This window comes from Netta rufina (assembly GCF_964035555.1).
Source record: "Netta rufina genome assembly, chromosome: 9".
NCBI lineage: Eukaryota > Metazoa > Chordata > Aves > Anseriformes > Anatidae > Netta > Netta rufina.
In genome coordinates, this window is record NC_140132.1 from 12,446,585 (window position 1) to 12,460,652 (window position 14,068).

The following is a 14,068-nucleotide window of genomic DNA, read 5'->3' on the forward strand; positions in this document are numbered from 1 at the left end:
GCCCTGCCGCCGCCGCCGCCGCCGCCCCCCCCCCCCACAGCTCCGGGCCGCCCCGGGACACCGAGCTCGGCCGCGGCGGGGGCGGGAGCGCAACAACACGGCGCTGAGGCGACGCGGGGAGGGGGAGGTGGAGCCGCGGGGGGTGATGGGGGTTGTAGTTCGCCGCGCCGCGCGGCGCGCTCGGAGGGGAAGTGCTGGGGACTACAGAGCCCGGCGGGCAGCGGGAGGGGAGGGGGGAAGGGAGGGGAGGCGCGAGGGATGCTGGGGCGGGGAGTCCGCAGGGGGTGGGAGGGGTGGGTGTGGGGGGAGGTGGGGACTACACGGCCCAGCAGCCCCCGCGCGGGGCTCCCAGTACGAGGGGATTTCTCCCAGTATGAGGGAACTTATCCCAGTATGAGGGAACTTATCCCAGTATGAGGGAACCTCTCCCAGTACACGGAGATTTCTCCCAGTATGAGGGCATTTCTCCCAGTATGAGGGAACTTCTCCCAGTATAAGGAGATTTCTCCCAGTATGAGGGAACTTCTCCCAGTATGATGGAATTTCTCCCAGTACGAGGGGTTTTCTCCCAGTAATGAGAGAGTTTCATGGAATTTAAATGCACCCTGTCTTAACTGAAAGGTTTTTAACAAAGGTCTCGCCTGTCAGAGTCCTGTATTTGTTGAGTTTATCCCATCAGGACCAGCCCCACAAAATGTGACAGTGTTGTCTCACAAACGTCCCTGTTCCAGCCCAGCGCTCTCCTGGGTGATGTGGGGTTTGGACAGGTACCAGCCTGGTGCCCGGCATCTGGCAGGATGCTCACAAAAATATGTTTAAGTTAAATCACATGTGAAGCCTGGAGACACACCAAAATCTGTCATGCTAACATTGCCCACAGACCTTAGCCTGGCCTAGCATGTGGCACAGTGATAAGCTAACAGTGACATGGAACAGCAATTAACTTGTTTTGTTGGCTTAATGTAGAGTAAGTCCTTAAGAAAAAACAAACAAACAAAAAACACCAACTTTGGGGTCTCTTATTCCTTTTCCCAAGCTGATTACAAGTGCTTAAAACTATGAGCAGAAAAATGTCAAATGCGTATGGGTGTAAGAGTGTGTATTTGCTATCTGTGCGTGTTGTGTGGCCGTATGCTGTGGGAGAATATGGCTAAAAGCTACACATCTGTATGTTGTTGGGGGCTCTTCTCATGGTAGAGAAGAAATAGCTTTCTAGAAAGTATTATTTTAAAAGGGATGCACTGGGTCAGTTTGGGTTTTCTTCTTCTCCCATTTCTAGTTCTTCCTGTTAAAAATCCAGAATTAAGAGAAACTAGGTTAAAAGCTGGTGACAGAAGTATTTAAATAAGTCTTCTGCTAAGCAAAATGGAAGCAAAACATCCACCCTAGTTCTGAAAGCCACTTAGAAACAAGCCACGCTGCAGCCCCGATCCCTGAGTCAAGCTCTTCCTGACCCTGAAGCCTGCTCTGTTCTTGTCTGCAGAACACAAGCGTTTGTGGGGGACGAGGGGGTCACTGCAGGGAGTATCCTCTCTTCTAGATACCTTTCCTTATTTTAGAATGACATCTAAAGCTTTCATCTCTAGATCACCCAGGAGAAAGTTTTCAAAACACAATAATTTTCCTGGGTTATAGCTATGATGTTGACACTTGCACACCTGCTTCTGGGCTGTATGTATCTACTTCAGTACAGTCACTTCTAGTATGTACTTAAGTTTTTCTCCATTTGAGATGACTGGTACTTAAGGGTAGGTTGCGGTAAATAACCTGCCCTTGTGAAGCGCTAATAAAATTGCTTGATGCTCTCTATACAAAGTACTTATTTCAGAAAACTTGTACTCTGCTGACACTGCTTCAGATAATCCATGTTTCTCACAGCAAAGAAATCTCTACTCAGGCATTTCAAACTCTTGTCCAGTAGCTGATACACCTGGTTGTGTTTCTGTGGAGTCCAGAGAAGGGTGTGAATAGTTGCTGCAAGGAACTTCTTGACTGATGTGTTTCTGTTCCACTAAAGTAGCACAGCTTTTACGTTTTGTTAGAAGCGTTGACTGCATCACAAGGGGTCCTACAGCCTCCTCTCCCAGTGTTCAGTGCCCTTCACCAGGTGATTTGGAGAACAATTCTTCATGCCTAACTCAAGATTTTAACTGCTCTGGCCTATGAAGCTCTTTCAAGAAGCTGTCTGTTTGTGCTTAGTTCAAGCACCAATGGATTTTCTTCTGTTGGAGTTGGGACGGGTGGACCCAGAGGTGCCTCCACCTCAGCCATCCCGTGATGTTGGGATAACTGAGCAGAGTGGTACAGCACGGCTTGATATGGATGTCCTCCAGTCCCTGCAGCGTGCGGCAGCCCCTTTGGGGTTGAGATAAGCACGCAAGCCTGCTGCTGTTGTCCAGGTGCTGGGGCTGGCTCATCCTGCAGCTCCGCAGGGCTTTCCACCCTGTTCCCCCTCCTCGCAGAGCGCAGCAGAGGCAAGAGAGTCACTCCGATGCCCTCGCTAGGCGAAGCAAGCTGCCTGGCAGCTCTCGGGACTGGCGAGTGCATTTCTGAAGCAAACCCGGTTTGCTTTTTGCTGTTGCCACCAGGTGGCAACAACGGACTGCAGCCCATGCTTCTTTCAGGAAAGCAGCAAATGGCAGCCGGCCCTGCCAAATTCCGGTTGCTCCATTGCTGCTGGCTGAAATGCTTAATTTTTCTGCGTGGGTCACTGCCTGCCTCTAGTGGGAGGTGGTGCTTGCAGCCAGTAGCTGAGTACTGTGCATGCCTGGATTGCAAAGAAGAGCCTGGTGGAGGACAGGGAGGTGTTGGCAGGAGTTTGGTGACCAGGCTGGGCCTTGGGGGTTTCCTGCTGCATGGCCAGCATCTCATGTCTACCCTGGGCCCTGTAACAGCAATTCAGGCACCATGAGGGCAAAACAGCAAAGAGTAAAATGAACGTCATGGAGGGTGGCGGTGCTGATGCACACAGGTAGAAACAGCTGCTAAGTCATTACATGGTGGCTGGGTGACATGAGGTCTCCTGCCCCAGCTACTTCTGTGTTACTGCGTGCAGTCCTCTCTGTATGTAAAGCTTGGCCATTTCTTACCCCTGATCTGTAAAAGCTGCTGCTCTCCCCACTGGCGACTTGTTGAATTATCTTGAACTGGCACCTTCTTCCACCCCAGGATGGCGCCGAGGTCTGTCTGCAGCTCCTTCAGCACATGGTGTCCATACCTATCTCAGAGATGCAGGCAGGTCCACGATGCAACAGCTGCTGCATCTGAAATGTGTGAGTTACCAGGTTTTGTGCCGCTGCAGCTCTCTGTACCCTTCTTCAAAAAGGCAGCGTTGCAAGGGAGTGCAGATGAGCACTGAGCACGCCGGACATCATCTGCAGCAGCAGCTCGGGCACCTTGGGCACCCCGTGAAGCGGTGGTGCTGCCCCCTCACAAGCTGCCAAGCACGGCAGCTGGCTTTAGGGCGAGTGCAAGGGGTCAAGGGCTCTCCTTCTTCAGTAGGGTTACTCAGCAGGGTAAGTGGCTTAAAGCTGTATTGTAAAAAGCGTCACAGGCTAAGTCTCCGAATGCTGCAGCGCTTGCTCAGAGAGGAGCTATTTCTAGCTTCACTAGCATGCCGAGGGGCTGAAGTGGTTTTCTGCATTGTGCTTCTGGAGATCAGCAATACGGCAAAGCGCTGTTATTGCATGATGCGCTCAAGCAGTAAAACTAGGGAAAGAAAGGAAAAAGTTACTGTTTTTGTCACCCTCCCAATGTCTACGCTTCTGTCCAGCCCCAAGAGGAACTCTCTAAGCCTAGGAAAGAATGCACTTGGACAGAAGGGAGCAAGAGCTGGATGTTGCCAGCAGTTTTCCTCCTCACTGTGGTTTCTGGTTGGTATCTGGACTTGACCACTAAGCTTCTGTATTCCAAAACAGTCTCTGACTAAATTTGTAAGCTATGTTGACAGTGTTAACAGGAGACGTTCTCTCTCACCTCTCAACCTTCTTTTTGGTGAAGGTTTTGAACTGTAACATTGAGTGTCTAGCCTGAATATAGCAAAGGAAATTGGTAGCAGAGAGTCATCTACACCTAAACTGCTCCTCCCTTTGGTGTGAGCCATGGGGCCGATTAGTTCTGCTCTACCTGGGTGCATCACAGCCACCGATGGGCATAGTAATGGACTTTTCCAGGCCTTAAACCTTGTGGGAGATGAAAGGAGGAATTTCAGGAGGAATCCGTCCCCTTCCAAGATAAATCAGACTGAGCTGGTGCTGTAGGAGTCCACTCGCTGTGACAATAGCCCTCCCTGAGATCACCGGTTGCGTGGAGACTGTAGCTGCCTGTTAAAATTGAAGCACTCTTGTTCCTGCTTGCAGACTGTGTCACTACAAATCTTGCAATACTGACTGCGTGGGGCTGTCTTTCCGTACTGATATTGTGGCTCTTAAGGCTGTTTTGAGTGTTCATCAAAGAAAAGCGCCTTTATCTCCCAATTCTTCTGGCAAAGTGGGATAAGCAAGAGTGACGCTTGCAGCTGCAAAGCTCGGAGTGCAGCTGACACTACGGCTGGCTCAGCATCCCTTTCTTCCCAGTGACTAATCCTAGAATTAAACCAGGCTTCTTCCAAGCCAAGAGCAAGGAGTACTTGTTCTTCCAAACCATGTTCCTGTGCAGCAGCGGCAAACAGCTGATGAAGCTGAATCCGAGGCTCTTGAATCCTAGGCTCTCGCAGACGTCTGTTCTCTGCTGAGGCAGGAAAGGATATGGCTAATGTATTTTCAGGCAGGCTTTCTCTCTCCAGTTAGTGTCTTCTGACTACCCTGGAGGTCATATCCTGAGGGTGATCCCAGGGTGGGCCCCTGTTTAACTGGGCTTCTGAGCAAACAATGGGAGCGAGTGCTAAAGGACGAGGTGTATGGCAGCCAGCACCTGTCTGGGGATGCAGCCAGCACTTGCTGGGTGTTTGAAGAGACAGTCTCGCCTGGAACCATGACACAGCTACGGATATTAGTGTAAATGCTCTTTGAAACAGAGAACAAAGTGCTCTGCTGGAACTGATAAAAGTCATACGACTTTCTGTTACCTACATGTTTAGACGTGGAGCCACTAGATGTGGTTGAGTCTGTGTGGAGTCGCTCACTGAGGAAAATGAGGAGAAAGAGATGGCACTAGCCAGAATCAGTGGAGGAAAGAGCCTGGTTTTAATTGCCTGCCTACTGCCTGTGCAGATGGAACAAGCAGCTGCTTTCTCACCCATGTCCAAACCAGGAACAGAGCTTAGATTTAATTCTGTTAAAACCTCAGTGTAGTCATGCTTGTGTTTAGAAAGATCTCTGCAATCAAAATGACAGCCAAAATCTCTCTTCTGAGATGCTTGTGACCCCTTCTGAGCTCAAGCTTTCTACTGTGAAACTTCTACTACATCTTTCTGATGCTTTTACATCAGCTGACCTGCTTGTGAGGACAGCTCTGAAGCAGGGGAGCCTCTGGGAGACTCCTTGGAAAGGAAACTCAGACCTGGTTTGTGCTGAGATCCACAGCTTCTCCACTGTCATGCTGCTCCCTGCGTCTGAGCTCAGCATGCTACCTACTCCTTTATGCATCTTTCTGATGGGGGGCTTAATGCCAGCATCAAAATTCTGTTTAATAACAATAACTTCCTTGGCCTCTGCTCTCTGGACCAAAACCACCATTAACAGCTCTATGACATGAGTTTCTGCAAGGCTAAGTGATAATTTATGTAAATTACTTAATCAGTCTCACACACGGCAGTGGCCTGATCTCATGGCTTCTTCTAGAACTGAAATTCTCATTAAATCACAAAGATGTTTTTCTCCTAACAAAATGCTGTACGTGTGTCAGTGCCAGCAAGAAATGTTGTGCTGTGTTGGCTTCTGTTCAGGGAGACTGGTCTACGGTTACCAGGAAATGAGAAATCAGACTTTTTGTGTAAATATTCTTTGGGAGAACGCACAAGATATGGGGCAGGTCTGTGTGAAGGTCTGTGTGGAGCTGATTTTTCTCTGACGGTTCAAGGTCAGCATCACTCCTCCAGGTGTCTTGGCTGTACTGGAAAGCTGCAGCAGCTGGCAGTACTCACTGCCTGGGAGGGTACACGCTGCTTGCTGCTCTCCAGTGCTATTAAACGTGCGCTCTGACTGTGTATGTGGTTTTTTCAAATCATCCTTAGCACGTGGGACAACGTTAAGCAGCGCTGACTCCCTCCCTTAGAACAACTAACCATTCACTTGCCATTATTGAACCGTCTTGTTGGGTCTGAAACTTCTACCGCACACTTCAGCCGAAACCAGTCACTCAAATGAGATGCCTCTCTTCCCCAGAACTTGGGTTTATGTACTTCGACTTCATTCTGTGAAGACTCTTCCCCTAATTCTAGTTTCACTGATCAACCTCCTGTTTGCTGCTGGGTGACTTCAGATTTGAGTTGGCTGGCGTACTGCTGGTGTTTTTAACCCACACAAGCTGTGGGATACTGCACTCAAAGGTGAAATTTCTGGAATTTTATAGGGAACTTTTAGTACAATTTTTAAGGTAGAGTAGGTAAGAGAATCTCTAAGCCCTTTGTCTGCTGTAAAACAAAAGTATTAAATCTGTGAACATCTGTTGAAATTCGAAAGTGATGTAAAGCACGCGCTTGGCAAAATGCAGGCACCCAGCATTGCTATGCTGAGGCTGTTCTACAGGCTTTGTGTGAAAAGTCATTCTCATAGACAAGAAGAAGGAGATTTTTTTTCCCTGCCTGACTGGTCCCTCATAATCAAGTTACAAACTGAACTAGGTCGATAAGAAAAGCGTCTCTGAAGCTTTGACTTTATACCCAGAAAATGCTGTTTATACCCAGAAAATGCTATTTGTCCCCAAACTGCATATTGAATTCAACAGTTGATTCAGTTCAGTAGAATAAAAAGGGTTTTTGTTTGTTTGTTTGTTTTGTCTTGTTTTGTCTCATGTGCCTTTATGCATCCTAAAAGCCTGTTCAAGCCATGTTTGTTCATTTAATTTAGCACATAAGGACATCATTCTTTGTTCTATCTATCTCTAATTGCATTTGGATCACCCTTCAAGGGGATGTACATGGACAACAAATAACCTACTAAGTAGAAAGGAAATGTTTAACATCCTGGATGCGTTTAGATTTCTCATTTGTATCATCTGTAGAATTGCTTAAGTACACATAATTTTACTCCTTTATTGCTGAGAAGGAAAACATTGAGCTGTGTACAGTTGCAGACAGGTCTTCACTCCTGCGAGTCTCTGAGACTCACCCTCAGAGAAACCAATATAAAACCAGATTAAAATCAAGGACCTCAAGCAAGACTTCCTGCTTGCTGATTCTCAAATACGATTAAAATCGATTTGAATCACTTTTACTGAAGTGGGTCCACCCTGAACATCTCTGAAGGGCTGGGTGAGAAGCAGGGCTCTGAGATCTTCCCGGCTCCTGCTGAACCGCCGGCCCAGGACATGTGGCAGCGCCTGCCCCTGAGCCTGGCAGTGACCACAGTGTGCTGAGGAGCCCAGGAGGGGTCCACTAAAGGTAGTGGAGGGGTGTCTTCAAAAGCTGTTGGAGCTGGTCCAGAGGAAGCCACAAGTTCAGCCTGGAGAGGAGAAGGCTCTGGGGAGACCTCACAGCAGCCTGCCAGGGCCTGAAGGGGGCTGCAGGGGAGCTGGGGAGGGACTGTGTCAGGGGGTAGAGTGCAGTGGGAATGCAGTGACAGGACAAAGGGGAATGGCTTTAAACTGAAAGAAGGTAGGTTTAGATTAGGTATTTGGAAGAAATTCTTCATTCAGAGGGCAGTGAGGCCCTGGCCCAGGCTGTCCAGAAGAGCTGTGGCTGCCCCATCCCTGGCAGTGCCCAAGGCCAGGCTGGATGGGGCTGGGCTGGTGGGGGCTCCACCACACAGCATGGAGCTGTGTGTCCAGATGGCTGAAATGAGGCACAGTGTAACCAACTGAAGCAGTCCTGCTCCAAACTTGATCTGTGCAGACCAGTGACATCAGCCTACCCTCCTTGTGCGAGTAGTTGGAAAGGCAGAGTTTTGAAAGCCAACTTGATGCCCTGTCCAGCACTAGAGGCTAAGACTGAAGAGCCTAAGCCTTTCTGGAAGTCAGTAGTGGTTTAATTCAGAGCAGGGCTACATCCTGGATATGCAAAAATACTTTGGGGCATGCTTAGGTCATGCAGATGTGTTCAGGGCAAAGACTCCTAATTTGTGCTTATCAGCTCCAGCAACCCATCTGCCTGTGTAGGACATGTCCGTGCCCCAGCACATGCCTTTAAGCAGCAGATAAATGTGTCAGAGCTCATAAATGTTGCTGAGCCAGTGCAGCAGTGCCTGCACCCACCTCAAGTTCTTGAGATTTCAGGGTCATTGCAGACAGAGGCACCTGCCTGTCTTCACCTGTCTGTGTATGCGTGCCTGTCCTTGCATGGAAGCGTGAAGTGATTCCCAAACCTCACGGGTGATCGACTGCTAGAATGACACAAAGGCTCATCCGCTGCTTTGGGGGGTAGAGTTTGAAAAGAAAACATCCTCAATGATCTCTTGGGGATAGTGAGCTCATCATCATTTCAGTTAGGTTAGAGTTAATTTTCCTCCTAGTAGCTGGTATGGTGCTGTGTTTGGGTTTTAGGATGACAATAATGTAGATACCACAATGGTGTTTAATTGCTGCAGAGCAGTGCTTACACCAAGCCAAGGACGTTTCAGCTTCTTGCTCCGTCCTGCCAGTGGGCAGGCTGGGGGTGCAGCAGGAGCTGGGAGGGGACAGAGCCAGGACAGCTGACCCCAACTGGCCAAAGGGGTATTCCACACCATATGGGGTCATGCTGGATGATTACATGGGGGGCTGGCCAGGGTGGGGGGACCAGCTGCTTGGGGCTGGGCATCGGTCAGCGGATGTTGAACATCAGTTGTGCATCACTTGTTTTGTACACATTATTATTATTATTATTGTTATTATTATTATTTTCCTTTCTTTTCTGTCCTAATAAACCGTCTCTATCTCAACCCACAGGCTTTATTTTCCTGATTCTTTCCCCTATCCCAGAGAGGGAGGGAGGAGGGCGAGCGAGCGGCTGTATAGTGCTGAACTGCTGGCCGGGTTAAACCACAGCAGCTCATTAGGTGTTTCCCGCTTTTTCTATTTTAGTGGTACTGTATGTAAATATTTTATTTGCTTAAAAATAATAAAAATAAAGAATGAAGCTATATCTGTTGAACAACAGCTAGAAGCTGCTCTTTTACAGTGGACAGATGGCTGCAGGCTTGATACCTGAGTAGCAATGGTTGGTTGCACATTTCTTGGGAATCATTTCCAGAATAAGATTCAAGGATACAGGTGGAGATGGGGGCATTACAGTCTGGCAAGGTGCGTCTGCAGCCCAGAAAACCACTCGTACCCTGGGCTGCACCAAAAGCAGTGTGGGCAGCAGGGTGAGGGAGGGGATTGTCCCCCTCTGCTCTGCTCTCATGAGACCCCACCTGGAGCCCTGCGTTCAGCTGTGGGACCCCAGCACAAGAACGACGGAGCTGTTGGAGAGGGCCCAAAGCAAGCCACAAGGATGATCAGAGGTCTGGGCCACCTCTGCTATGAGGACAAGCTGAGAGAGTTGGGGTTGTTCGGCCTGGAGAAGAGAAGGTTGGAGTTAGATGATCTAAAGATCGTCTTAAAAGGTTAAACCTTTAAAGGTTCCTTCCAACCCAAGCCATTCTATGATTCTATGATTCCTTGTTCTATGATTCAACTCAGAGCATTGCACGTTAATGTTAAATTCATGCTAGTTCCCTGTTCAGTACCTCAGTTCTGGGGTACAGCACAACTTTGCTCTGCCTTTGTCAAAACACACATATAACATGGGAGTTGGGTCTACAGACACTGGGAGTGAGCATGACAGTCAATTAAGAGAAGGAAATGTTGGGTGTTAGTGATAATCAATGTCACAATACTACATAACAGACTGATTACTAAACTGATGGGTTTAAGCCTCTAGTCCTGTATGCTTGAGAAGATGAACTGTGTAAAGGCTGGGGAAGATAGCATTCACTGGGGCACAGTCCCTTTGTTTCGGCACACAACACCTGGCACTGCAAAATGCTGCACTGGGTGGTGCTCCAGGGTGCTCCCATCCCATGAGCGATAAATAGCTGCCTGGCTTTCAGGAGGCTTTGAATCAAGCCCTTCAGAATTGAGAGGAAGGGTCAAAAGCCCTCAGCATTTGGCTTGGGCTCCATTATGCTGCTACTTCCATGTATTGTTTGGCAGCCGGCAAAATATTTTTGTGGAAAAAGAACTGCTGCTTCCAATCTCCCTGCTCCTCCTGTTGGTTCCCTGTGTGGCACTGCAGCCTGAAGCCTGACACCGTAGGTGCTTTCACAGTGATAAATGATCCCTTCACAAACACTGATTTAAGTATTGCTGCCAAAATCAGGCCTGAGGAAGCAGATGGGGGATGGATGGTATGTTACAATGGGCTGAGATAATGCAGAAGGTTCAGGGATGATTTGGTAGAAGACTTTGGTCTGTTACGGTGCCAGTGTTTTGCCAGATCACCAAAGGGAAACCTTTTGTAACTGGCTTTCTGGGCAGCTCTTTGGCATCCCTCTGCTTCTCCTGAGCCCACGTTCTGCAAGGTAAAACATCAGCCCTACATTTCTGCTGGAATTGTAGGCATCTGGGAAAATGGCTGGGATCAGCACCGAGAGGTAAAACAAAGTAATCCGTCTGAGGCTTTATGAACGCAAGACTGGAAATGGCCTCCTAGGCCACCCAGAGTTTGTCTGGCTATTTTTCCTCCACATTCGTTTTGTAAGCCCCTTCTAGAGACTTGCTTCTCTCATGGCTGAACTATTTAATACTGAGCGTAAGCTGTCCGTAAATATATTTAGACTGTTGCTGCCTTCTTACTGATGTGGTTTCTCCAGGGTTCAGTTCCACTTGCTGTTTTTAAAAGCCTTAGTCATATCACTTTTGTGCTCTTGTTTTACGAAATGAGTGCTCCAAGTCCTTTTGATCATGTAATCCCAGATAGGCAGGAGCTACGCTTTGGAGCCTGTTGGAGCCAAACCACTGTCATACCAGTAATACCTCCACTGGGAAGAGTGTTTTGGGGTGATATGAGTGTTTCTGAACCATTTCCCAATAGTCCTTTGCCGCAAAGGATTTTCCAGCACAGATCTAGCCTCTAAACGTTGTGGCCTACGCATACTATGGAAAAAGGAGCTCACATTATGCTGGCAGCTCCTTGGCTTGTAGTGCGGCTCCTTTGTGGTCAACTAAGCACCGTGTGCCGCAGCTTCATGTGTTATTAGTTACAGAGGGGTGAAGCTGTATTTTAGTGTGTAAATAATAAAAGAAGAATAGCATGCAACAGATGTGTTTTTGTTTGTTTCTTTGTTTCTTTGTATTTTTTGATACAAAGTATGGTTTATTATACACAGCCTTCATGTTTCTAGTTTTTTATCTTAAGCTCACATCCCACGGTGGAAGTTGAGAGGGTGCAGGATGCTGTGGCATTCGGGCAGGGAACATGTGGGACGGGTTTGGCATTGCGGAGAGCTGGGAGGCTCCGTGGCACTCACGCGCCTGCCAGAGCTCTGGCAAGCATTATCATTAGTGAAGCAATCCTGATATTTAAGCACTCATCTTTGTTTCAGAGCTCTGCTGAACAGGAGCAGTTTAAATAAGACTTCAGTTTCAAGCTGTCAGCTGCCGCAGGAGGCTTAGACGTAATTGTAATGATGCCTCAACCAGCAGAATTGCAAAGGCAAAGGTATGATTTTCCAGGAGACCATGGGCTGCTTGCTGCAAAGGTGTGTATTAGGGACAGGCAGCAGCACCAGCTCTCAATTGTCATGGGACAAATCTCAGTCTGCAGTGATTAGATTTAAATTTGAGGAAGGCAAGAGGATAAAGACACAATCTTCAGAGAGAATCTTTGGGCAACTACTTCTGGTACTTCGTGTCGAGGCAAGGCAGGGGTTCTGAGCTAACTGCTGCTGTATACACGTACGTTGAATTGACCCTGCTAGGCGAGGCGCTCGATACATCATACAGCAAGGTGTTACATACAGGTAGGTTGTTCCTTCAAGACTGGCAGTGGTGCAGGTTGTGCTTGTTTTTGGCAATCAGCTCCTCCAGAGGTGCCTCTGTCTTTTCTCAAAGGCGACAGGCGAGAGATGGCAGCGGTTACCTCTTGCTTCTGACCTCCTTCTGGGAAGGAAGCGTTGTGAACACGCCATGTTCTCAGTTATCAGCCTACAGCTTCGTATTTCTTGGGGAACGTTTGTGTTTGGGCTGGTAGAACCTATTTTTCTGCAGGAAACTTCTGTTTCTGAAACCTCCTTTGTTCCAAACTGGCAGAAACAAAAAAAGTCAACATTTGTACATGGTTTATTGAGGTGAAATGGTATCACACGCCCAGAGGAACAAAGCTGAGAATCGTGGCATTAATACAATGGTCATGCAACAAGAAGCTGACGTTGAGAATAACTTTGGAATATGTTGGAATGAATTGGAATGTTTTCCTTAAACTTTGTATGTTAGATTTTTTAACACAATGAAATGAAATGGGCACGTTCCTGCAAAGCATTTCAGTCCTGACAAACTATTTTCCACCTGCAAAGTCGCTTCAATTTTGCTTAACCTGGCTGCTCCTGGCTCTGGGGAAGGTAAGCATCACTTGTGTAGCCCCACGTCGTAGCTCTCCGTTCACCTCCAGTGTTTTGGACCCACCAGTGTCTGCCCAAAACACCGACTCCGGTGTCTTGTCTTCGCATCTCAGCAGAACATCCAAGGCTGCCAGCGAACCTCCTTAAGAGGGAAGCGAGGGGAGGAGAAAGCGTGTTCAGCAACCCCACCTCCTGGTTATTTCATCTTCCTTACAAGGCTAAAGCCAGCAGCTTTCCTCTGCCTCTGGGTCCCTTAAAAGCAGCAGGGCAAGCCCCAGGGCTCCCGGCGGGTGCAGGAGGGTGCGAGGCTGGGTGGCACTGCCCGCCTGGTGCCACCGCACTGTGACAGTGGCCTCGGAGCCCCGGGAGGCTGAGTGGCACTGCCTGCCTGGTGGCACGGCGCTGTGACAGTGGCCTCGGAGCATCGTCTGGGGCTCTGTGGTCCCCATCCTCCCAGCAAGCACGGATCCAAACCCCAAAAGCAATCACTGAAGGGGAAAAGGCAGCACGTGAGAGGTAAATGCATTTTTGTTGTTGTGGAGAAGGACAAAAGGAATGGGCTTTGTTTAGCTGGAAATTCATTAAGGCACGCTGATGTCTAAAACTGGAGATTTAAAATACCTGAATAAAGGCTTTGGTCTGACTGATTTCAAAAGCTGCACTGGGTTAAAAAATCAACAGATGAATTCAGGTGACTGAAGAAATTTAAAATTTTCTCTTTAGGCATTCACACTTGGAAACTTTCTTTGGAATTTGCTTTCTGTTTCGCTCTCTCTGCTGTTTCTAAAGTATTTTGAGTAGCAATATGTATGTTGCATGTGAAAAGCTGCAGAATCAAAAACTGACTGTGATAAAGACCTGGTCTTCTGTTGGAGTTAAGGACTAGTAAGACCTTTGAAATGTTCCCATACCCGTGTTCCTGCAATTCATTAGGGCCATTTCTTCAGAAACATCCAGGACCTACTGAGCTGGAATTCCTGTCTGCATCTGGTTGAGGTTACTGTAGCTGGTATTCAGGATTCATTTTTTTTCCAGTTTAATTGAAACAAGCTGAGGTTGTCTATACATTCTGTGAATTGTTTCCATGTCCTGACCATCCCGTCTCTCTGAAGTGTGATTCTAGGGCTGCTAAATCAGAAAGGGAAAAGAGAAAACACATAGGTGGTGCACAACTGCAGCCCCTCTGCGGGCCACGCTGCCAGTGGAAGTCAGAGTAGCTGAAGGAAGAAGATTTGGGCACTTGTCTGTGAGATTCACTGAGACAGATCTTTTCAAAGTGCAATACTACTGACCTTAGCTTAGCTGTACAGTATAATATTTTGGCTTCTGACTTGCATCTTTGTGTGCCTAGAGGACTTACAGATGCTCTTATTCGGCAGGTAAAATGAAAGACC